We start from the raw sequence: 24,712 nt of genomic DNA, 5'->3' as shown, positions 1-24,712 counted from the left end.
CTCAGGAAGTGCCACCAACGGTTATATCTCCTTAGGAAGCTCAACTCGTTTGGAGTCAGCTCCTCAGTCATGATGACTTTTTACTGTGCCTTCCTGGAAAGCATCATGACCTTCTCCATCACTTGCTGGTTCTACTCCAGCCTCCAGAACAGGAACAGACTGCAGCACACTACATCAGTGTGTTCCAAAATCGTTGGCCTGCCTGTCAGAACTCTTGCTCAGGTTTTCTATCAACAAGCCCTGAGACAGGCAGCCAAAATCCTCCACAACCCCTCTCACATTCTTCACTCCGCATTTCAATGGCTCCCCTCTGGGCGACGCCTACGCTGCATTTCCTGTAAGACTGAGAGGAGGAGCCACCTTTGTCCCCAAAGCCATTCTGCTCTTTAACTCCAGCAGATAAGACCATCCCCTGATAAACCCTCTCCTTGGCCCTCCATATATTTAACTTTTATACAGATGACACTTTAGTCACTTTATTCACTTACTCAGCGATTTTTGCATATTTTACTGTTTTATCCATCTTCTTTATTACTTCCTTATTGCCTATTTATTCAATGTTCGTATGTCCAACATCGTGTTGCTCTGCTGTTATTTTTTTAATTGCCCCTCGGGGATAAATAAAGTTTTTCTGATTCTGAAAGGTGAGACCCTCTCTGACCTCCTGAAAACCCAGTTGTTCTCACCTGACATTAAAGACTTTGATCCAACCAAAGCCATTGACATCTGGCATGCTGACAGTTTGCGCAGACGCAGGCCTGAATTTGTGCGCAAAAATGCAACAAAAGAAAGTGATGCTTACTCAGATTCAGAAAAAGAAACAAGTTCAGAGAGCTCTGAGGATGATTGATTCAGAGGGAGGAGATACAGTGGAAAAAAAATAAATCAATGTTGCACTTTCTATATGTTCTTGTGTGTATTGCAGTATGTGTGCGTTTTTCACAGCAGTGTTAATAAAATGACAAAATCTTCATTCAGTGGCATTCTTAATCTCTTTTTTGACTGCAGAAAAAATGGCTAGTGGAAATCCAAGGTGATGATCATAAAGGTTAATTTTGAACCCTGGTATTTTACAATGAAAGAAAGTTTATATTTTGGATTTGTACTTCAAGCTCTCACTTGGTGTCGTTCTTGTCCTGACCAGCAGGTGGCGGTAACACGTTCATTGTTCTCCGAGCACCAACCAAAACCAAGACGAAGAAGAAGTAAAGGACTGTTGGCAAAATTAGCTTGTTGTTGTAAGAGGTGAATATCGAGTCTCTGGGTTAAACATGTATTCAGGAGAGTCTCTGATGGACTTTGTCAACAAGCAAGTAGCTACTGCTAGAAAACTCATCACGAAGGTTGAAGAAGCCTTGGCCCAGTTCGAGGATGGGCTCGGTGGTCAGCGCAGACTATCGGATATGAGCTGGGAACCACAGAGCAGCTCACACGAAGCAGGTAAGAAACACCAGCAGGACTCGTGCAGAGACGGACTGGGACAATAATTTTGCCCGGGGCCCTGTCCTGGTATTATTTAAAGTGTGTAGAAAGCTGCTTTCTTGTGTAGATCATCTCCAGCAAGCGGACCTCAGTTATCTGACTGCCTTCTAGCCAGCCGTCTTTCGATTTTTACAGGCGCAACTACAAGAGAAATTACGGTGTCCTCGTTATATAGAGTGCCTTTCAAAATAAAAGCGCTCAAAACACATTTCAAAATTTGTGTAAAATTGTGTCTACGATAAAACTGCGATTTTATGATTTTATCTATTTAAAAATACTTTTAATTAAAATAATGAACACGATATAAACGTGTGTGTAAAATTGTGTGCAAGATAAAACTGTGTTTTTATGATTTTATCTATTAAAAATACTTTAAATTAAAAGAATAAACACATTTGTCTACTTTGCAATTCTTATCCCTCCCCTCCCTTTCATCCTGATCTGATGTGGCATTTCAAAAGAAAGTGAATATTATTGACAATTATCACTAAATTCAATGGTTTCATTCTCAAAAACGGTCTAAATGAAGTGCAAATTTAACTATAAAGACAATTTTCACCATATTCAATGGTTTCTTTCTCAAAAACTGATTCCACGACAGTCTTAAAGTACACACCGACTGCTAAAACCTCCCCGACTTTCATAAGGATCTGATGTGGCATTTCAAAATAAAGTGCAATCAAAAATGACTTTAGAGACAATATTCACTATATTCAATGGTTAATTTCTCAAAAACTGTCTGATTCCACAACATCATTCCACCTCAGTCTTAGAGTACACATCGAGGACTCCATCCTCTGCAAATTTTATTAAGACCTGATGATACATCAGAAATTTTGTGATGATGTAGTCGTTTATGTGTACTTTAAGGCAGATGTGGAATGATGTTGCAGAATCAAACAGTTTTTGAGAAATCAGCCGTGGAATATAGTGAAAATTGTCATTACTGACTAGTTTCATTGCACTTTATTTTGAAATGCCACATCAGATCTTTATGAAATTTGGGGAGGATGTAGTGCTCGATGTGTACTCTAAGATTGAAGTGGAATGATGTTGCGGAATGAAACAGTTTTTGAGAAATTACCATGGAATTAGTAAAAATAGTAGGGCTGCACGATATTAGGAAAACCTGCGATATTCGATAACAGTGCTTAATATTGCAATATCGATATTACTCACGATAAATGAACAAATACCAAAGTATGCAGTGTTGATGTCGTCTGGCGTGTGACGTCTGCTCTGGGTTCAAAGCAAACAAAAACTAATGCATGAATTCCATTACAACATAACATTTTTATTGCAAAAATATGCAGCTGCACCTGCTACTGTATTAGCAGCAAAACAACAAACTGCATGCATGCAGTTTCTCAGTGACTTTAAAACATCACCTCCACCATAAAACTTTTTCTGATGCTCCATATACAGAAAAACATCCCTTACCAGGGTTTTTGAATAAATAAAAATATCTGAAAATAAGTTTAAATGTTAAATAATAGTTAACATCACTTAAATACAACAGCAAATTCTCTCATTGCTACCGAACATTTTCTCCACTTATGTGGTTATGATATAAGGCTGTTGCTGCAATTGGGAAGTGATCTGTGCTGGCCTAAACTAGGAGAACATTAAGATTTTCTGAGGGAAAGAAAAACAATTGTCTACCTTTTAGAAGAGGAACTGGCAAAAAACTACATGGAAAATATGTGAAAATGTTTGGTTTTAACCCCAAACTGAACAAGTTTACCTGGATCTTAAAAAGCAGCTCAGATGATGAAACTGCAACTATGATCCTGATAACAAGCTAACAAACTGAACTAGCTCCTCTTAAGCTAACTGGCTAGCAGAGCTTCTGACTGACAGTTTATGTGCAGCAGCAAATCAACTATCCTGATTTACAAGGTTATAAAAGCTCATAAATGAAAAATCACTTTGATGTGTGGGGGGAACTTTTCCAGGCCTTCTTTAGCAGGGTGGGACTGGGAAGAGAGAGCTGTAGCCTTTTAGCTGGAAGCTAACCGGAGCCACCACCCGGTGGAACACTAGCGACATGAAGGTGGGTTGGTTCACCGGCACATGTCGGAGTCAGCCTGGTAAAAATGATTAACGACACCGAGCAGAGTCACGTTCACGTTTGAAAGCAGCACTGAATCCAAAAACATCAGCACAAAGTGTGTTCGTTGCTCTGAGCCAGCATGACAGACAACGGAACAGCGCCGCAAACTCTGTTCGGGTGATGCTTTCCAAAAGGGTCTACGTAGGGGGCGGGCGTATTACGTGAACGGAACCATCTGATTTGCCGCATATCAGAAGGACTACATTTGATTGGTCAAATAATACTTCCGCGTAAAAAACAGAGCTGGTTTACAAAAAACTGATGTATGACGTGGATGGAAATGTTTGAACCAAACATTTATCGCTTTTTTTGCCGTGTTTTGCGATGGGCCTATCGCACGTCCTGTTATCGCGATGACGATAATTTTTTGGTATATTGTGCAGCCCTAAAAAATAGTCATTAATGACTTTTGATTAGGGCTGCAACAAACGATTATTTGGATAATCGATGAATCGGATGGGATCTCGACACGATTAATCGATTAATCGGATTACATAGGGACATTTTTAAAAACTGCTAGGGAAACGTTATTTTTCTCCTTCCTTCACTTTATTAAACACATTATTAGAAAACAGTTCAATAGCAGAAAAACAACATGCCATCACCTAAATTGTCTTATAAGGTGTATAGACAGAGACCCTAAGCTACACCTATCTGTGACCTAAAATGCTTGGTCCAAGTTAAACAGCTTAAGGGCAATTCTCATCTGTTTTGTTTGATCTCATCTGTAGACATTTATTATAATTGGGGATGTCAAACAACTAATTTTTAAATGTAATCAAACATAGGCTGTGAATTAATCAAAATTAATCACTATTTCCAAAAATAACTGAAAAATACCAAATAAAACAAAAGTAAATGAATGCCATCCTCCTTGCGATGATGCCCTGGGCAACTGCCATAAAGTCACATCAAGAAATGCTGCTGATCATTCCAATGATCCCAAATAGACTCACATTAGGCCACATGAAAGCAACTGAACCCAAAAATATATTAACCAGTATATAACTGCACACACACAACACGCCTGCAGCAACAGTTAGGACTCCTCCCTCCCTTTTAAAAGCGTTTTCGCTTCTGAGGACATTGTGGTTGTAAAGCCACATGTTAGTAGTCTGGTCCTGGTGTGATCAACCAGTTTCTGCGGGAATGTTACGGTGGAACCGTTTCGCAGCGGCGCGAGTCCCCCCCCCCCGCCTATCTAATAGCGTCGCGCTTACAATTTTATAGACTTTTTTTAACGAGCTTAGGGCATGTCTAGCCTGTGTGATAATCTGGGGCTTGGGTGAATCACTTTTGAAAAGTTTTTAACTTACCCGGACACCGAGCTCTCTCCTTCCTCGCTGATGATTCTGACATGCTTGCGTTTAAGACGCTGCATCATCACCGTAGTATCCCCGTGCCATGCTAAGTCTGACCTACAAACGTTGCATGTCTTCGCCTGATTTAACTGAAAATGCTCCCAAACTTTAGAAGTTTTTACTTTTTTGGGGTCTCGCTGCTTCTGCCATGTTCCTCTTACAAACACCTGCCTGCTCTCCACCGGTCTGCGCGCAACGGCGGGCGGGAGGGGAGGGGGCTTTTGGAAGAGTTGCGCAACACAACGAATCGATGACCCAATTCGTTGCCAACGCTTTTAGTAATCGATTTTCATCGAATTTATCGATTCGTTGTTGCAGCCCTACTTTTGATTGCAATTTATTTTGAAATGCCACATCAATCAATCAATCAAAGCTTTATTTATAAAGCGCCTGTCGGGAAGGACAAGGCGCTGAACATGGTACATGAGAAATGTGAAACATGATGAATAAATTGAAAATAAAAGCAATTCAAATTAGGGATGAGTACCGAATTCGGTACTTTTTAAGGTACCGACCGAATTCCATAGTACCGACCGAACACCGATTCACGTCATTTCAAACGGTGCCTCGTTTCGGTACTGCCAAGACAGTTGCGCATGCGCAAGAGCGTTATGTCGCCGGTCCCTGCGAGCCCGTTGTAAACAGAGCAAGCATGGTAGAAAGAACGCACGCTAAAGCTTGGGTCCACTTCACTAAATGTGATGGGTAAATGGGTGATGAAACTAGCGACAGACAACGATCTAAGTGAGACATCCTCATCTTAATCTGCTCCAGTAGGTAAATAAAATGTTTAAGATAACGTTACCTTGATTTGTTAGCTTCCGTTTCGCTAATGGTGCGTTCGCTTCCTCCTCGGAACTCCGAATTTCCGACTAGAAGAACATGAACGCGCTCTAAAGTTTGGCTTTACTTTACTAAATGCGACGGGTGATTGGGTGAAGGTAAAACCAGTGACAACGATCTAAGTTTGAGGCATCATCGTTTTAATCTGCTCCAGCAGCTAAATAAACTAAGATAACGTTAGCTTGATATGTTAGCTTCCATTGCCACCGTTGTTATCAGCTAATGGTGCGTTCGCTTTCTCCTCGGAAATTCTACAGGGTGTCCGCGGGGTTTTAAAAAGTATTAAAAAGTGATAAATAAAAATAGTCAAATTTAAGGCCATTAAAAGTGTTAAATTTGGTCTCAGAGGTATTATTTTTTCCAAATTAGGTATTATTTTTTTCAGACTATCAGATGTCGTATTCTGAACATCGACATAGAAATATATTCCGAATGAAATGTTTTGAACGATTATAAAAACAAAACAAGCCGATTATTTGCTCCTCCCACTTGCGCTGCCTTGAGTTGCAAATGAAGCGCTCCTCCCAGTGTTGCCAAGTTAACGTAGCTACTTTGACGCTATTTCTAACAGCTTCTCAGACCCGCTTCTTGACTTTTTAAATCTTAAAAGTACCTGGCGAACACCTCAGAAACATCTCTGGTAACCCTTAGCTTCTTTCTGGATAACTGTCGTCAACATTTCCTGCAGGTTAGCTAAACACTCCGCCTGCACTCCGGACCGTTCTTCAGGACATTATAGGAAAGGGAATGATGTAGTGATGTGTCAGTTGCTAAAGACAGCTCTCGGAGCCGACTCCCTGTTGGATTAACCAGAGTGAGTGACACACACAACGCACCTGCGGACTCCTGAGCCGCTAAAAACGGCTAAATGTGCGCGTGCGGCGTGCTAAACACGTGCAGCTTGCTCCTGATTGCTGTGAGACCGGGTTGGGGGTGGGGGTGCAGCTGTGGTTGGGGCAATTATTACATTAACGGATGGACTTGTAAATAAATAGTTTATAAATAAGGTAGAAATAAGTTCCTCACGCTGATAAATAATAACTAATCTCTCTGAGGACACGGTGCTAGTGCACTCTCCTACAGCACCTTGACATGACTAAATAAATGCTACGCAACATTTAGTGAACATCAATTTGCATGTATTTGTTATAAATGCCACTGTATAATTCTTGCTGTCAGTATTTGCAAGATGTTGGTATTTGGGTCTGTACTGGTTAGACTTAAATGAGTTAAACCAAGGTCTATAGCCCTTGGGTCATAAACTATGAGCTATAAGTATATTGGTCTTTTTATACTGGAAATCAGGAGTTATTTTAGTGATCATCTTGTTTCTTGTTTATTTTTGCCCTGATTGTTCCCTGAGCAGTTTTATGACTGAATAAAAAAAAAATCTACATAAATTGAAAAATCGTCTTAAATAATCGAGATCTCAATTTCAGTCAAAATAATCATGATTATTGTTTTTGCCATAATCGAGCAGCCCTACTTTAGCATATCCGGTCACATAATGATGACGTCATATTCAGTGGTCGTTGTGCATCATTTCAGGCCTCGTGGTCAACTGTCTGAACCGCTGAACAGAAGTGCCTGGCTTATTTTCTAAGTAAAATAAATACGTGCAATACGTTGTCAACATCAGTGAGTCTCTAAGTCTATTCTTTTTGTATGTTATATATGTTAAAATATGTGTAAATAGGTCGCTGATTAACACTTGCAATTTAGTGTTGTGATGGTTTTAAAAAAAATTCTGAAGGTAGTAAAAAAAAGTATTAAAAAGTAGTAAATTTTACTTAAGGATTGCTGTATATACCCTGTTCTAACTTCCCAGTAGGAAAAATCAAATGAAAAAGGACGGCAAAAGGAATGAAGATGCACAGTAAATTTAGTTCACAGTAAAGATGTTTGCTTCAGTTTAATTATCAGCTTATAAAACTACAAGGACGATGTTAAAATACAAACTTGTATGTTATTTATCGTGATATTTATCAAATATGGTTATATGTTGAGAAAAATATATATTTAATTATAAAAGAGAATTAAAATAATAAACACTCAAAAGTATCGAAAATTGGTACCGTTAAGTACCGGTATCGACTCGTAGGTACCGGGAATTAGTACCGGATCGATTCAAATGTCAAAGGTACCCATCCCTAATTCAAATAGTGCAAAAAAGGTAAAACATTAAAGTAGAAGACAAATGGGTAAAAAAGGGATAAAGAGACCAATGAAAACAGGGAAATAAAATCAACATAAAAGAGGGCCATATTCAAACATGTTCAGGGAATGCCAAGCGGAGGAGGTGGGTTTTTAGGCAACTCTTAAAAGACTGGCAGAGATGGGGACAGCCTAACTGAGGGTGGCAACTGGTTCCAGAGTGACGGTGTTAGGACAGAGAAAGCCCGGTCCTCGCGAGTACGACACCTAGAATGAGGGACAGCGAGCAGGCCTTGGTCAGAGGAGCGCAGAGCGCGTGATGGGGAATGTCTGTTCAGGAGTGTGGCTAGATAGGGGGGAGCACCACCCTGGAAGAAATTGTAAACAAAGACGAGGGGTTTAAAGTGTGAACGATAACAGACTGGAAGCCAGTGCAGGGAGGCCAGAACCGGACTGATGTGGTCCCATTTCCTGGTCCCAGTCAAGAACCTGGCTGCTTTGTTCTGCACAACCTGTAGACGACGCAGTGATGACTGACACAACCCTGCATATAGAGAGTTGCAGTAATCAAGCCTAGAAATTACAAAAGCATGGAGTCCGGCTCCAGGTGGGCTCTCGACAGCATAGGCTTGATTTTTGCAAGGCGTCTCAGATGAAAGAAACTAGACCGGATCACAGAGTTGATGTGAGCATCAAATTTAAGTCCAGCGTCAATTTTCACCCCCAGACTGGTGACAACTGGTTTTGACAGTTTAAAGGTTGGTTTATGCTTGACGAGTTTATGCGCGAGGTCCGCGCGGCGAAATTGCTTCATTTTAACAACCACGCCCCTCCACCGCGCCTCCGCACGGCCCAAAATTTCCGCACCGCGCACCTAGGAAATTTTCTAACCACGCGGACGGTCGGACGTGGAAAAACATGGCGGACCAGCAAGAACTAGTATGGCAGAGGTTCGTAAATATGGACATTTGAATGATTCAGCTCTCAAAGATCACCGTGATCAACATGTTGTTAATAATTCTTGGAGAGAAATAGCTCGCACTGTCGGAAAAGACGAGGACGCTGTTAAAAATGCTGCCCCGTTCAGTTTGGGAGAATATTGGCTCACCGCAGAGACAAGCTGCATAAACCATAAACGCTGCAAGTTGTGAAGCGCGTTCCATCCGTGAGCCGCATCACCAAGCGGAAAGTGAATGCGTCAAGCATAAACCAAGTTTAACACTAGAACTCCCATTGACTTGTCATTTGACGGGATCCCCCATCTCTGCCAGAGAGCTGTCATTTGACTGGGCTGTTGTTATCTAGGATTCTTAATCACTTGTGGATGGTTTCCTTTGTTCTGTAAAGGTGGCAGTTACTTACATGTGTATCAGTGGTGTAGTGACAATTCATTCAAAGATTCCAACATTTCAGGTTCCAAAATGTTGCCTGTCTGTCAGTGCGTTTACATGCAGCCAGTAACCCTTTTAAAACCCGAATATTCACAATAACCCGGTTCCGCAGGTCCGTGTAAACACCGCCAGAAACCCGGATATGCTCATAACCGGGTTTTTAAAAACCCGGTTACTACACCTGGGGTAACCCTTTTCTAACCCGAATTTTTGGTCGTGTAAACGCGTGTGTTCTGCGCATGCTCTGTTCGCAAGGAATCTTGGTCTTTTGAGTAGCGAGACGTCTTGTATGCGCCAGAACTCCGGAAGTAAACAACAAGTTGGGAGCAACATGGCGAGTCGCTGCACAGCACCACACTTTGAGTGACGGGGAAACTAAAGCGCAAACAAACGCGGTCGCTATCTCTTCCGAACTGGGAAACATGTTGTTGTTTTCACGGATACCGGAACGAGAAGAACCGGAAATGACACATATTGCGTCTGGACGTAGTCCACACGTTCTGATGCTACCCCAACGTCCGCATTTAAAGAGCGGGTCAATTGAGCCTCGGAGTCCTTCTCCACCCACGTATCAATTTTAAAAAATGCAACATTAGTAGGCGTTGCCTGGAGGACCGAGAGGGCGGAGCCGCGGCAGTGACGAAGACGACGGCTAACTAGAAGATGCTAGCTCCCTTCACTCTATGCAGTTATTAGAAGTGGAGGACGTTTCTCCCCCTCCTTACCCAGACACTCGAGAAGAAAGGGACCAAGTCTATTTGGAGGAGACAAGCGGACCTGAGCCTTATTGTTGTGAGCTTGTGAGTTGCCTGTAACTCCCAGAACCGACCCAACAGAACCACCTCTGAACGTAAGTAGCCGTTAGCCATAGCATTGGATTAGCTGCAGGGTTTGTCTCCACGGCCCCCAGAGCTAGTATTCAGCATGTTTTAGAGGTTTATCTGCTTCAGCACACCTGGTTTTAATCAGCAACAAATAGCTGAGCTGCTTAACAGTTAATCTAACCTGTTAAAGCAGGAAAATCCACTGAAACATGCTGGATAGCAGCTCTCCGGTAGCTCTGGGCTCAAGTTACAGTCTGCTGCATAAAGTTATGAAAATGCCCCATGAGAAAATTATTCTGTAATGTGTTCAGCTCACTAAAACTGCCCTGGTTTATTTATTTACTGATAACAGCTGCTCTCTTGGTTCTAGGTCCTCTGGTGTCTGCAGCTGGTCTCTGGTGTCTGCAGGTGGTCTCCTCTGCTGGTGCCATCAGGATCAGGAGCTTCCAGAAGAATGTGCCTTTCAATGACTCTTTCCCCCTTATTTGTTATATTAATTAAATAAATCTCAATTTATATATTTCCTGTTTTTGTTCATGTCCATAAATACTTAAACATGCTTGAAATTAAAACGAGCTTTTAACAGTGAGGTGCTAGTTTAATTCATCACAATAGAGCAAGTTAAACATGCATTGTGATAATTCAATTAATGTAATTTATAAATATCCATTAAAATATCAAAACTGGAATCTATGAGATATTTGGCAGCACAAAAAACTTGTCAAACACAATATTATAATAATAGTAGGCAGACAGGAGACAGAGCTGATGGAGGTTCTCAGTCATCAAAGGATGGCTGAAGGCTTTCCAGGAACAGGAGATGTGGTGTTGTCTCTTCTCTCTCTATTCTGCCAGATGAGCTGATAGGTTACAGGTGTGTGAGGACATCCTCATGCTGTCATAACCAGATGACAGGAGTTATCAGGTGATCAGCCAGGCTAATGAGATGCAGAAAGAAAACAAATTCAGGACAGTGTACAATATGTGGTGTTGCTCACCTTATGTGCTCTTATAGAGTTATTAACGTGTGCCTGCCTCATGGTGTAGAGTCCATATTTTGCTGAGTGTCCTGCAATAATGCAGGTTATTAGTTAATTTACTTTTGATAGCAAAAACAAAATATTTAATGTAAAAGTTGTTTTCCAGGTGAATCAGCTCACACGTCACCACCAGGTGTCACGGGGGCAGAATCAGTAGCCTCCGTCATGATGTAATCACATACTTATTTAATTGTTAATATCTTAAAAATTCTGAAATGTTTTAATTTTTTTTTTACCTTGAACAGTTCACTGAGCTTGCAATGTCACTGAGGTGGAAGCTGGAATCAACAGCAGACACCTCACACCTTGGTCTTTTCAGGGGGTGTGGCCGCTGCTCTGGGACCTTCTGGAAGATGAATTTTCATCATGGTCCCCGTGGGTCACCAGACACACTGCGGCTGTGAACTCCATTCTGGCTGGCTATGTAAAAACAAAGAAGCAGCACATTTATAAATGTTTAAAAGAGCATAAAATCACGTGTAACAATAATCTGTAAAACAAATTAAAACTAGAAGGTAATAATAAAATGTTTACATAGAAGATTATTAAAAATAATTCACCTTTGCTATGCCGGTAAAGCTTCACATCAGCCTGGACAAGTGCATTCTTGCAGCTAAATCAGTCTGACAGCCAGTGTCTTGGGTAGATTTAGCCTGAAAAAAATATATAAGCACATTGTTGTTGGGAGTTTATAAAGTCAGATAATATACAAAAGAAACTGTCCCATATAGGCGCTTTATAACATTCCTAGTGTGTGATCATTATAACGTAAAAGTCAGTCACATATGATGTGGAGAGCCTGAAATGCGACCTCCTGAACAGAATTCCTCACAGAACCGGGTCACAAGCTGGATTTCACGCTGTAATGCTGTCTGTCAAGTGCTGCGTCAGTTAGAGCCACTGTTGCAGAATTACCGACTGACTAGCTAAAGGAAGTGAACCACGTCTCTCAGACTTTGCATTTAGGTAGGGAATTGTCTTTAGAAGATGTTAAAACGTTTATTTAGCTTACTCACCTCAGACTGGAGCCCGCCGTGGTGGGGGAGCAGAGTCGGTGGGCTGCATCTAAATCGCTGAAGAGCCACGGTGGGCGGCCTCCCTCTTCAAACGGAGACGTGCAGAATCGTGGGTAAAATGCCCACAGAGTCACCGCAAGCATACTACACTACACCTACTCACCAATACTAAGACGATATGGAGCACTAAACCCGAAATACTTTCCCAATTACACTAACAGCCAAACACTAACTGAACTACAATATCCAACAGCCAAATCTAACACTAAATAAGTATTTATAACACTAAAAGATATGCTAAGACTAGGATACGCTAATGCTATATGCTAATGCTGAACTACCGCTGACCTCCTACACTCGCTTGCAAATCCAACTCCCACTCGCCACAGGGCGTGGCCGAGACGCTCGTTGCTTTTATAACTTTGGCACGGAGCTGCTACGTAGTACTCTACTGGTTTACGTAGTACTTTACTCTTTAGCCATTGGCTAAAATGTATTCAAAATGACTCAAATTCTATGTTTTCAGCTGAAGGTGGCGCATTACTGTGGTTTTTAGACAGAATTTTTAATTTTTAAAGAAAATGCACCAAAATGCTAAAATAAAGAATGCACACATTTAAAAACCTATTAGACACTCATTTATACAGTTCATCAGCAAAAAAAAAGTTAATTTAGACGTTACTTGCTCTTTAAATCGGGTTATGCAAGTTAGAGGTAACTCTTTCTATTTATGCTTGTAAACGGGTTATTCTGATCAACTCAGAAACCCGAATACCGACCTTCACCCGATCATAACCCGGATATTGGCTGCATGTAAACGTACTCTGTGTCTCCAGTCAACCTTTCTTATTTAGAGGAGTTCTCCTCTCTGACGTGGAACACAACTCATCATCTGAAGACAATTCAAAACTCTCCTGCAAGAGAATGGGTTCTTCCTCCCCCAACTGAATCACAAGAACCCATATTTTGCAGCAGAGCCAAAGCCTCGGCAGCAGTGTAGCCTTTAAGCATCTTTGTGTCGTGTTTATCAAGCCAAAGGTTCTTGTAGTAAACTGTCCTTCTTATTCCCAGGTTTATATTGTCATCACAGTTCACAATCCCGCCCACCGTCCAACACACCACACCCAAGTCTGTGTATGAGTATGACTTGTTTTCTACGCCTGAAAAGTAGCCTTATCATAGGTGTTAGGAGCCATCTTTTCAAATGCAACTATAGCAAGTTCGTCTGCTAAAAGTCACCTATTCACAATTAGCTGAACAGTTCAAGTCGGCCTTGCAGTTATCCTGCCTGTGAGGCTCTAATGGCAGGCCTCCGTTGTTGTTGGTTGGTTGTGATTTCTGACCAGAATACACTTCCTACTCTGTGTATGTAACCACACATAAAAGGCATAACAGAAAATAATGGCAACAATGAAAACACACAACATAAGTACACCAACAAAACCATACATTACAGTTAGAAAAAGACTTGTACACCCCAAAGACAAGATATCAGCAGAGCACAAATGTGGAGTCATATATAAAATCCCACGCAAACTATGCAATAAAACATACATTGGTGATGCCGGAAGGCAACTCAACACACAAAAAGGAAAGGAAGTGATGCCACTAACAGTGGCAAAACTCTAAAGAAGGCTGCAGTGATTGTCGAAACATCAGTAAAAACAAGGTAAAAAATAACACTTTTTCTGTGTTAAAATAAGAACCATAATGCAGTGCAAACTTGAAGATTACTGAAAGTGAAAAGCTAGGAGAACATAAGGATAAACTAACAAAATGATAAAACTTAACACCAAGAAAAGGATCTTACAAAGTCAATCAAAGAGCAGAGGGGATAAACACAATTGGAAAAAAAACTGAGGATAAAACTAGAACAGGAGAAGAGACTAAACAAAAAAAAAAAACAACCTAAGAAAAATGCAGTGCTCAAAGGCACAAAAATGGAAGCTAAATAAAACATGAAAATAGAAAAATTACACAAAAAATAAGAAAGTGAAAACTGATGAGAAATAAAAGCTGAAATAATCAGAGGATAGAGCTGGGAATCACTGGACTGACACTAACAAGGGTGTGTGTATGAATAAATAGAGGGACAGAAAACGCAAAGATGCATAGGAAAAGGGGAGAGACATGGGAGACATAGGACAGAGGACATGAACAATTCCACATTTTTCAGGATCCCATGCTAACCTTGTTTATTTATTTATTTTTTACTTTTATTCTCATTTTCTAAAATCTCAATTCTTCATTTTGTCTTCAATATTTTAATATATTTTTACCTCTTTTATATTTTAATTGTTCTTTTGAAGCGACTCATGCTTTGTTTTTATTAAGCGCTACATAAAAAATCCTTTCTTGTCATTTGTGTGCTTCTGTGAAGTCTTTGGATGGACAAGTTCAGTTAACCAGATTCAAGACAGGAGAGAGACAAGTAGAGCCACTGGGCCAGCCTGAAAGACTGACAACCCCCAACACCCAAGCACATTCCATTGGCCATCATCTGTGGCTGGCTGCATTTACAAATGAAAGGCAGCTAACAATCAGTGATTTAGTCATTGACTACGTTTACATGCAGCCAATATCCGGGTTATGATCGGGTTAAGGTCAGTATTCGGGTTTCTGAGTTGATCAGAATAACCCGTTTACAAGCATAAAGAGAAAGAGTTACCCCTAACTTGCATAACCTGATTTAAATGCGGACGTTGAGGTAGCGTCAGGACATATTGACTACGTCAAGACACAATAGGCATCATTTCCGGTTCTTCATGTTCCGGTATCAGTGAAAACAACAACATGTTTCCCAGTTCGGAAGAGATAGCAACCGCGTTTGTTTGCGCTTTAGTGTTGGTATTGACCCACCGATGAAGACAGAGGTTTCCTCGTCACTTCAAAAGTGTGGTGCTGTGCCGCGACTCGCCATGTTGCTCCCAACTTGTTGTTTACTTCCGGTATTCTGGCGCATATAAGACGTCTCGCTACTCAAAAGACCAAGATTCCTTGCGAACAGAGCATGCGCAGAACACACGCTTTGATGGGGATATCCTGATATGCGTTTACACGACCAAGCATTCGGGTTAGAAAAGGGTTACCCCAGGTGTAGTAACCGGGTTTTTAAAAACCCAGTTATGAGCATATCCAGGTTTTTGGCGGTGTTTACATGGCCGTGCGGAACCGGGTTATTGTGAATATTCGGGTTTTAAAAGTGTTACTGGCTGCATGTAAACGCACTGACTGTTCTGTTGTGGAGATACGATCTAAACCAATCCAGAGCAGACCCTTTGATCCCAACCCATCGTTCCAAGCGATCAAGTAGAATCGCGTGGTCAACTGTGTCAAACGCTGCCGTCAGATCTAACAACAGAAGCACCACAGATGTACCCTGATCTAGTTGTGACAGTGTGAGTGTCCTGTCACAGTGTCCCGATTGATCATGCGCCCTGGCTACTTGGCCAAGGGGATGTCCCTTTGGCTGACTGGTTAGAGCGTGTGACTCTCACCCGGGAGTCAGGGGATCGAATCCCGCTCGGGCCCTCGTTTATCCACCTTGCCACACTTAGCGTTGTTGGCAGGATCCATGTAGTACTGTCAAGTAGGTCCATGGATGTGAAGTTTGTGGCACCCTGCGCGGGAGCACGAGGACATGCTTGTGGAAAGAGGGGGGAAGATGTGACAGTGTGAGTGTCCTGTCACAGTGTCCCGATTGATCATGCGCCCTGGCTACTTGGCCAAGGTGATGTCCCTTTGGCTGACTGGTTAGAGCGTGTGACTCTCACCTGGGAGTCTGGGGATCGAATCCCGCCCGGGCCCTCGTTTCTCCACCTTGCCACATAGTGATAGATAGATATCATTTAAGACCCTCAGTAGAGCCGACTCAGTACTATGGCCAGACCTGAACCCTGATTGGAAAACCTCAAACAGATCAGAGTCAGCTAAATGTGAGACCAGCTGCTGATAAACAACTTTCTCAAGCAGTTTTGATGTAAAAGGCAGGGTAGAGATAGGCCTGTAATTTTCGATCACAGAGACATCAGCACCAGGTTTCTTTAGGGTCGGCCGAACAACTGCAGCTTTCAAAGCAGCTGGGACCACACCTGTGCTGAGGCTCCCATTGATAATCTGACCAAGTGATGGGCCAAGACACGGAAAGGCAGCCTTCCAGAGACGAGGCGGCAGGACCTCAAGTGGAGAGCCAGATGGCTTCTGCCTTTCAACAAGCTTACTCAGCTCAGAATAAGAAACGATATTGAGGGAGCTCAGGGTGGGTGGTGATGGAGGAACTGGAACAGTGTCAATAGAGTTACCAGAAATAGCTGCTCTAATGTCTGATACTTTATCAACAAAGAATTTGTGAAAATCTTCAGAGTTTCCAGCAGCTGTAGGAGACATGAAGTTGGGCTCCTGATACACCAGAACAGAATTCAGTGTTTTGTAGAGAATCTTGGGATTCTTAGAGTTTGTTTTGATGATGTCTGCAAAATAGGCAGTTCTAGCAACCCTCACTGCATCCTGATAAGCAACCAGGTCCAGGGTGTGACCCCTGGCATGAGTTGGGGACGATAACCATTGAGTTAAATTGAATGAATCTAGCAAATTCAAAAAACCTTTAGCAAGCACATTGTCAGGACAGCAGATATGGATGTTAAAATCACCAAAAAATAGGACATAATCATATTTTAGGATGCAGTCTGCCACAAGATCACTGAAATCATTAAGGAAGTTAGTCAGTCTCTGGAGGGCGATAAATCAGCACGGAGAGCAGGCGGGGGGAGATGCACAGTTCAAATAGACACGGTTCAAAGGAAGAAAATGACATGGTGGGTGTAAGCTGTTTACAAGGAAAGCTGGATTTTAAAACAACAACCAGCCCACCACCTCTGCCCCGCAATCTAGGGATATTAAAACAGGAGCAGCCAGGTGGTACCAGCTCCAGCTGGGCGCTTGATTCACCAAACGGGATCCAGGACTCACAGATGCACAGAAAACACAAATCGTGTTTAATAAAAAAATCCTGAAGAATAAAAGTTTTGTTCTGCACAGACCTGGTATTGACCAGACCAAACCGGGTCTGCGGCGGGGCCGCAGCACCGGGATTGCGCACGGGCACCGTCTTCTCCAACTCTGAGCCCGTAACCAAGCGTAGATTCTCCCAGCAAACCCCACTCTGGCGAGGTTCTCGAGCCGATTGGCCATGGCGCGGTGCCAGCTCACCCTCATAGCCAGCCAAGTTCACAAGGCAGGGCGCAGAGTAAACCATCAGACGTCTCGGAACCACCGGGTCACAAGCTGGGCCGAATCGGACCAGCCGCTTCTTCAGGGATCTAGGAAGTCCAGCCCGACTTCTCACGCGCCAGCTACCTTGCTGTCCCCGTCTTCTACGATGCTTCCTTCTCGAGCTGGGGAGACATAGGGCCAACACCTCACGGTTTGGGGGGAGAGAGCACAGGGGCAGTCCAAACAACAATGCTATCCGTGAGGTTCCCAGCGTGCAGCGACCGCTACATCAACAGGAGTACGAAGCCTCAGCAGCGCAGCTAAATCAAAAGTCACCAGAGAAGCCACACCATTCAAAAAAAGCATCAGCGACAACAAAAATACATAAAAACCAATAAAACGCAAGTTTCCATTGCGTAAAGTGGACGAGCAGCTCGCTGCGTGCACCTGCGCGAGCTCCATCTGAACTCAACATCAGACTCAACTCAACATCAGATCTTTATGAAATTTGGGAAGGATGTATTACTCGATGTGTACTCTAAGACTGAAGTGGTTTGATGTTACGGAATTGGAGAGTTTTTGCGAAATTAACCATTAAATATTGTGAGATTTGTTTTATAGCCAACTTTGATTGCACCTTTTTTTAAATGCCACATATGAAAGTTTGTGAGGATGTACTAGTCGATGTGTACATGTATTTTTTAAATCACGGGTGGGGAACCGTGGTCCATCGAGGGCCACTATCCAGGATATTTTAGTTTCAGCCCTGCTTCAACAAACCTGATTTCAATCAGCAGGTGATTAACAGGCTTCTTCAGAGCCTGATGAGATGCTGAACAGGTGAATCAGCACCTGAATCAGAAGTGTTGGAGCCAAGACATGCAGGATGCCGGCCCTCGAGGACCAGGGTTCCCCATGCCTGGTTTAAATAGACAGAATCATTACACACAATTGCACACACACAATTACACACACACGCACGCACTCACACACACACACACACACACAAAATAACATTCCATACCACTTTATTTGTAGAGCGCATTTAACACAGCAATACAACTGACCACAGCGCTGCTTATGAAAACAAATAAATAAAAACACAAGCTAAATTAGTCGTGTATATCATAAGAAGTAAAAAAGATGAAAGAGTTAAAAGAACAACAAACTAAAACCAATAGAACAAGTAAAACCATAATATAAAAAACACAAATTTAAAATCGAACAAACAAGGTGGAAAAACTAAGGATGAGTTAATGCTTTATGGTTTGGGAGTTGAAGGCCAGGGAGAAGTAGTGGGTTTTCAGGCGTCATTTAAAACGGCAATAGAGGGTGCTTGCCTAACCTGAAGAGGTAATGAGTTCCACAATTTTGGGGCACAGACCGAAAAAGCCCTTTCCCCGCGGGTCTTCAAACGTGCCTCAGGGACAGTTAGGAGGAGCTGATCTTCAGACCTAAGAGCATGAGGAGGGTGGTAGTAGTTAGAATAACATTCAAATCTAGTTCATTCTTTTCATCAAAAGTATTTTAAATAGATAAATCATTGTAAAGCTGTTTTATCTTAGACACAATTTTACACAAACTTTTAATTGAGTTCATCAGCATGCTCAGACACATCTTAAAAGTGCACTTTTATTTTTCAAAGGCACTCAAAAATGAGGGCACCGTAATTTCTCATGTAGTTGTGCCCATAAAAATCGAAGGAGGGCTGGCTTGACGCTTGTTTCCGAACAGTCATGTCTGCGCTTAAACATTTTTAAAGAGAAGATCTGGACTTCTCCACAGCACAGCCAATAGTTGAAAGTACCAAAGAGGCTCTGAAAGAAATAATTGTCCATCTTAGCTCTGCTGAAAGGGAATTATTTAGCTCTCTTGATGGATCCTGAGCATGTGCGAGGAAAACAGGCGCTGAAGTCGCTGAAGGAACACGCCGGAGTTCTGGAAAGTGGTTAAAAACTGTCAAGATTGATGGAGTAATATTCTGGATAAAACTTTTCGAATCACTTTTATTGTGAAGGACTTCTGGCTGATTATTTGGAGCTTACAGATGACGTTATGTCATTGAAAAGGTCAAGGACAAGGAACGCGAACAAGAAAACAACGCTGGAGCAAGGTGTGGCTGACGAGCAACAGGTGACAGGAGTTACAATGGCAGGCATGGATGATCAGCAACAGGATTTACCGACGACGAATTTCATGATAATAGGAGAGGAAATAAGAGGGGTAATAGAGACCTTGTAGCCACAACTGGACGATTTAATGCAAGAGATATTGCAGGCTGGCAAAAAAATTGAAGATGTGGAAGAATCGTGTGAAATGGACAGTCGGATTAAAATATTGGAGAAAGAAAACGGACAACTTTGTAAGGTGAATAGTGAGTTAATAAAGAAGGTTGATCATCTTGAAAGTTACTCTAGGATGTGTAACATCCGCGTTTATGGGCTGCTGAAAGATGTAGAAAAGGAACAACCCTCAAAATACATGGCTTCTCTCCTGAGCGAGATGTTTAAAAGTAAACTAACTTCGGAACCTGAGGTTGAAGTGGCTCATCGGATTGGATTAGCTGGGAAGACTGGAGACAGAGCCATGATTGTGAGACCACAACGATATAAAATGAAGGAAGAGATCATGGAAATTATGAAGAAGGAACGTATCTTTGAAAATCGCGGGATGAAGCTGCGAATTACTACAGACCCGACGGAGATGGCGAAAAAGAGGGCAAGCTTCCGTGATGTGAGAGATAAACTGTGGAAGGCAGGGGTAAAAAATGGGATCATTCATCCTGCAACATTAATTATAACATTTAAAGAAGAAACCAAGAGGCTCGTAGATCACCTCCAAGCTGAAGATTACTGGAAAAAAGTGATAGAGCCAAGCTTGAGTACTAGAGAATGATATATTAAGACCACAGGATCTAATTTAGGTTAAAATACAGCTGGCGTGGTGAGACACTTCTAATTTAGATATGGTTAAAGGGGGTATGGAGTATGAATGGGTGAATGTGTGTGATGTGATGGGGGTTTTCTTGTGGTTGAATGTCTGTAATGTTATGTGTTGCTCAAATATATATTATTATATGACAATGGCAAAGGTTTGTGTATTGAGAGGGAAAGTATTGAAACTACATAATGACAAATGTTCTTGAATTACCTAATTCCCCTACCGGACCGAGTACCCAGAGGCTGATCAACATCCTCCCTTGACCTCCGGATCTGAACAGAGGGTCGTCTGAACGGTGAGGTAGAACACAGATTGCGTCTGAGTGCCTCTTTTAAGAAATAATTTAGCTTAACTGCAAACCAAATTCTTTCACCCAGAACGTGTTTTTCTCTCTCTAAGATAAAACCTTCTGAGACCTACATTCACACATTCAAACACACACACTTCATGTTTAGTTTCATCCTGACACGGACTGCTTTAATACCAAGTTTTAATACCAAAGCTTTTATAAATTGTCATTTATGAATTGTCTTTTAAATTGTCATCTTTAAATTGTTAGTAATAAATTATTAACTTTTTAAACCTGACTCTTCTTTGAAATAAGACACAGAGTGGTGCATTTGGTCACTGAACGAGCAACGATTAGTGCTGGGTATCGATTCAAATTTCCAGAATCGATTCGATTCCGATTCTTGGGATTTAGAATCGATTATCACTATGTAATCCGATCGATTCCGATCCGATATCGATTCAATTCAGGTCATCAATTTAAAAACATTTTTGCAGTTACCTTAATTCCATGACTGCATAGTTGTGCAGTTTATTGATAATATCGACATTCAATGATAAATTAATGAAATATTGGCTATTAAAAATGGTTGTAAGGACCAGTTAGGAATTCAGCCAAAAGCTATTGCTGTTGAAAGCAAATGCCATTTTTATTCAAATAAGTTTAACCATATGAAAAAAGATATTATTTGCCAGTGCAAATGTAAACACAAGCAGAAAGCTTAAAATTAACTGCTTTCGTTTTACTTTGTGCAAATAGAAATTAAAAGGTACAGAACCTTAAACAACTGTTCCACAGTCTTGTGCAAAAACTTAAACACTTCAAGTATCCAGAAACATTCAAATGCCGTTAAAGTACAAAAATGTAAACTTGTGAAAAGTGAAAACTGAAAGGCATTCCATATTAATGTACACACAAAATTGAACAGGAAATTAAACTTGACTAAAGACAGTCTGTGTAAACTGTCCTCTTATGAACATCACTTGGGAATGGTAAGATTTTTCTGCAGGAAAAGTAGCTGATTCACATGACCAGGGGTGAGACCGCTTCTTTTTGCAGTGATTATATCACCTGCAGTTGAAAAAACCCTCTCAGACGCGACACTGGTCCCAGGGACACAGAGATATCGCTTAGCCATGCGAGCCAAAAGAGGATACTCTTTTTCATTCTCTCTCCACCATACCGGAGGATTGTCCTGCAGTCCTGCAGGTCTCCTCGCCCTGTACCTCTTGATCTCATCTTCTGCCACCTCTGCAAAAGTTTTCTTTGCATGCCCCCTCTCCGCTCTTGGTATGTAGGCTTCCCCAAGGAGAGACTCCAAAGCACTGGATTGCTTGGGGTTATGTGCAGGTGGGTTGTTTTCCTCCTCTTGCTCCATTTCATCAACTTCATCTTGCTGCATGAGAGAAGAAATACTTATATGTGTTGTTGTGCAACAATAGGCTTCGGTTTGGCTATGAATAACTTAACATAACATAAATCTGTCATTTTGATCTAAACTATCAAGTCAGACAAGCACTTGGATATCAGGAAAAGTGTTCAGTCTTGGTTCTTAGAGTTGTGTATTTTTTGAAGGTTACAATAGCTACTGCCTTGTGTATTTAAGTGTAATCTTATTATTTTTCTTTTTCTCCAAGGATATGTGCTGCTGTAGCGATTTAACTTCCCCACTGTGTGATTAATCAGAATATATTCTGTTATCTATGAATACCTGCCTGCTCAGGCTGAGATTTAAAATATGATAAAATATTTAAAAAATAAAAAAATATGTTTCTGAACAGTAAGAAACTGCACATTTATAATTGGAATAAACACAAACAACTTCTCCCTGATAGGTAAGAGTTTAACAAATGTAATTAAACATTTCAGTTAAACTTCTATCAACAAACTCACTAACCTAGTAACACTCAACTAAGATACTACTAAGTAAATATGAAAGAATAAATGATAACTAAAATGAAAAATATACAAATAAGACTAAAACCAATAACATGTTGTGAAAACCAGGTTTAATGGGATGATTTCAGAAAATAGGCAACATTAGCTTTCAACTAATTCAGATCAGACTTCACCAAAATATGTAATGTGTGTGTGAGAGAGAGAGAGAGAGAGAGAAGAGAGAGAGAAGAGAGAGAGAGAGAGAGAGAGAGAGAGAGAGAGGAGAGAGAGAGAGAGAGAGAGAGAGAGGAGAGAGAAGAGAGAGAGAGAGAGAGAGAGAGAGAGAGAGAGAGAGAGAGAGAGAGAGAGAGAGAGAGAGAGAGAGAGAGAGAGAGAGAGAGAGAGAGCCTGGAGAAGGTGTGCTCTCGCTCCTCCTCACCCAGAAATGGCAGGGCTTTGAAGCGTGAATCAACAGCTGAGGCGGCATGCAGCATGGCCGTCTGATTCACATACCTGAAATATAAATGTCACACATTTAAATCTATGCAATTAGGGAGATAATATTTTCTTAAATTGTTTAATTAAATACACAATATAACCTATTTTCTCTCTCACACACACAAAATAGGCCTACCTTGTGCTCAGGTTTTTCCTGATCTCATTCTTCATATCCTTAACAACTTTGGAGTCTTCTGGGAGGCTGGTCATCTCCTTCAGTAGCAGAGCACACAGGGGTGCCATCACTGAGAGTTGGTGACTTTTCTTCTGACATGACTTCAGTAGCTTTTTTCATTGGCTTCAGAGCTCTTACCACATCTTCTGCATCAGTTATGTCTTCCTCTTTCAGGCTGCACAAATCTTTTTCATTTCTGCAGACTTCAGGTGAGAGCAGAGATAGCAGGCTGCTGCTCCAGAAAACGTTCGAGCATTTCCAGTGCACTATTCCATCTGGTCACATCAATTGTGAGCTTGTGTTGTTTAAGCTGCAATAGTTTCTGCTTTTCTTTCAAGATGCGGCTGGCTGTTGTGCTGCGATGGAAGAATGTTACAATTAGGGATGCACCGATGGATCGGCATTTGATCCCAATCGGCCGATAGCGCCCCTATCGGTTTTGATCGGAGTTTTCAAAATAGATCAAAGCAGACCGATCAGGTAGGGTTGTCACGGTAACCGGTGTAGCGGTAAACCCCGGTAAAAAAAAGTTGCCAATTATAATAACCGTCTTGTTTTTTAAAAACTATATTATCTCTGTGGATTTACCGTGGCTGCGGTGTAGGCGCTGTGACCCTTACCAGCCACCGTATCATCTGCTGAAGTTGCCGGCGGCACATGCGTGCTTTGTTGTTTACAACCAAAACTTTCTTGAAGCTAAAGCTGAAATAATGGCCAAAGGAGGAGATGGCAGCGCTCAGGAGGAAATTTATTATCCCTCAAAGAAGACAAAATCGGAAGTACGGGCATCTTTTGGGTATTTGAAGAATGCCGAGGGACATTTGATAGAATGCCCGCACTGCCCGCTCACCACAGCCATGGAATACACCTCATGATCACACAACACTATATTGGAGCAGGCGGAGGGAGACTATGGGTCTTAGCCACCTCTGTTGTTGCTTGGCTTCCTGGGGCTGGAGGCTAGGAGGGAGATCTGGCCGTCTAGTTGGGGTCTGGGGTGGTAGGTTGCTGTGCTCGGCGTTGGGCGGGGGAGCCTGCTCATCAGCACCCCAGCAGAAAGGGTTAAAACTCTGGTTACCAGTGATGGTTGTACCCAATGTGCAGCAGTACCGGGACCAGAGTGAATAGGGTGTGTATGGGGAGCATGAGTGGGTGTCCGGCGTGCATTTTTGTAAGTCTTGGGTTGTATGTGCATGTGTGAGCATGAGGGAGGGAGTGTGTGACTGTGTTTGTGTATGACTGTATATGTCAGGTGGGGCCTTTGACTCCTCCCCTCTCCTGGAACTTCTTTTGATGATATAGATCTTCGTCCCCCCCTTCCCCTGCCACACCTGGTGTGAGGGGTTGTGCCTTGGTCTGCCTGAGTGTTCATGGCAACCGGGTCTGGGGGTTTAAGATTTTGGCATCTGCCTGATAGATCCCGGTGGCTGTCTGGTGGGGTCTGGGTCCCTGGGCTCTGCTGGGTCCCCGGCGGGGGTGGTCGCCCCTGGGTCCCGG

The 24,712-nt window shown here is 42.1% G+C and overlaps 1 protein-coding gene across 1 annotated transcript in view; it reads left to right on the top strand.

Moving 5' to 3' along the window:
* The first annotated feature begins 1,348 nt into the window (after window positions 1-1,348).
* The window catches only part of LOC107372994 (zinc finger protein 665), a 72,053-nt gene continuing 48,689 nt past the window's right edge, over window positions 1,349-24,712 (top strand). The window contains exon 1 of the mRNA XM_070542567.1: window positions 1,349-1,440. The gene's annotated coding sequence lies outside the window, so the exon portion shown is untranslated. The remainder of the gene's footprint in view (window positions 1,441-24,712) is intronic.

Source organism: Nothobranchius furzeri, chromosome 12 (genome assembly GCF_043380555.1).
Source record: "Nothobranchius furzeri strain GRZ-AD chromosome 12, NfurGRZ-RIMD1, whole genome shotgun sequence".
NCBI lineage: Eukaryota > Metazoa > Chordata > Actinopteri > Cyprinodontiformes > Nothobranchiidae > Nothobranchius > Nothobranchius furzeri.
This window is presented reverse-complemented; position numbering and strand designations above follow the sequence as displayed.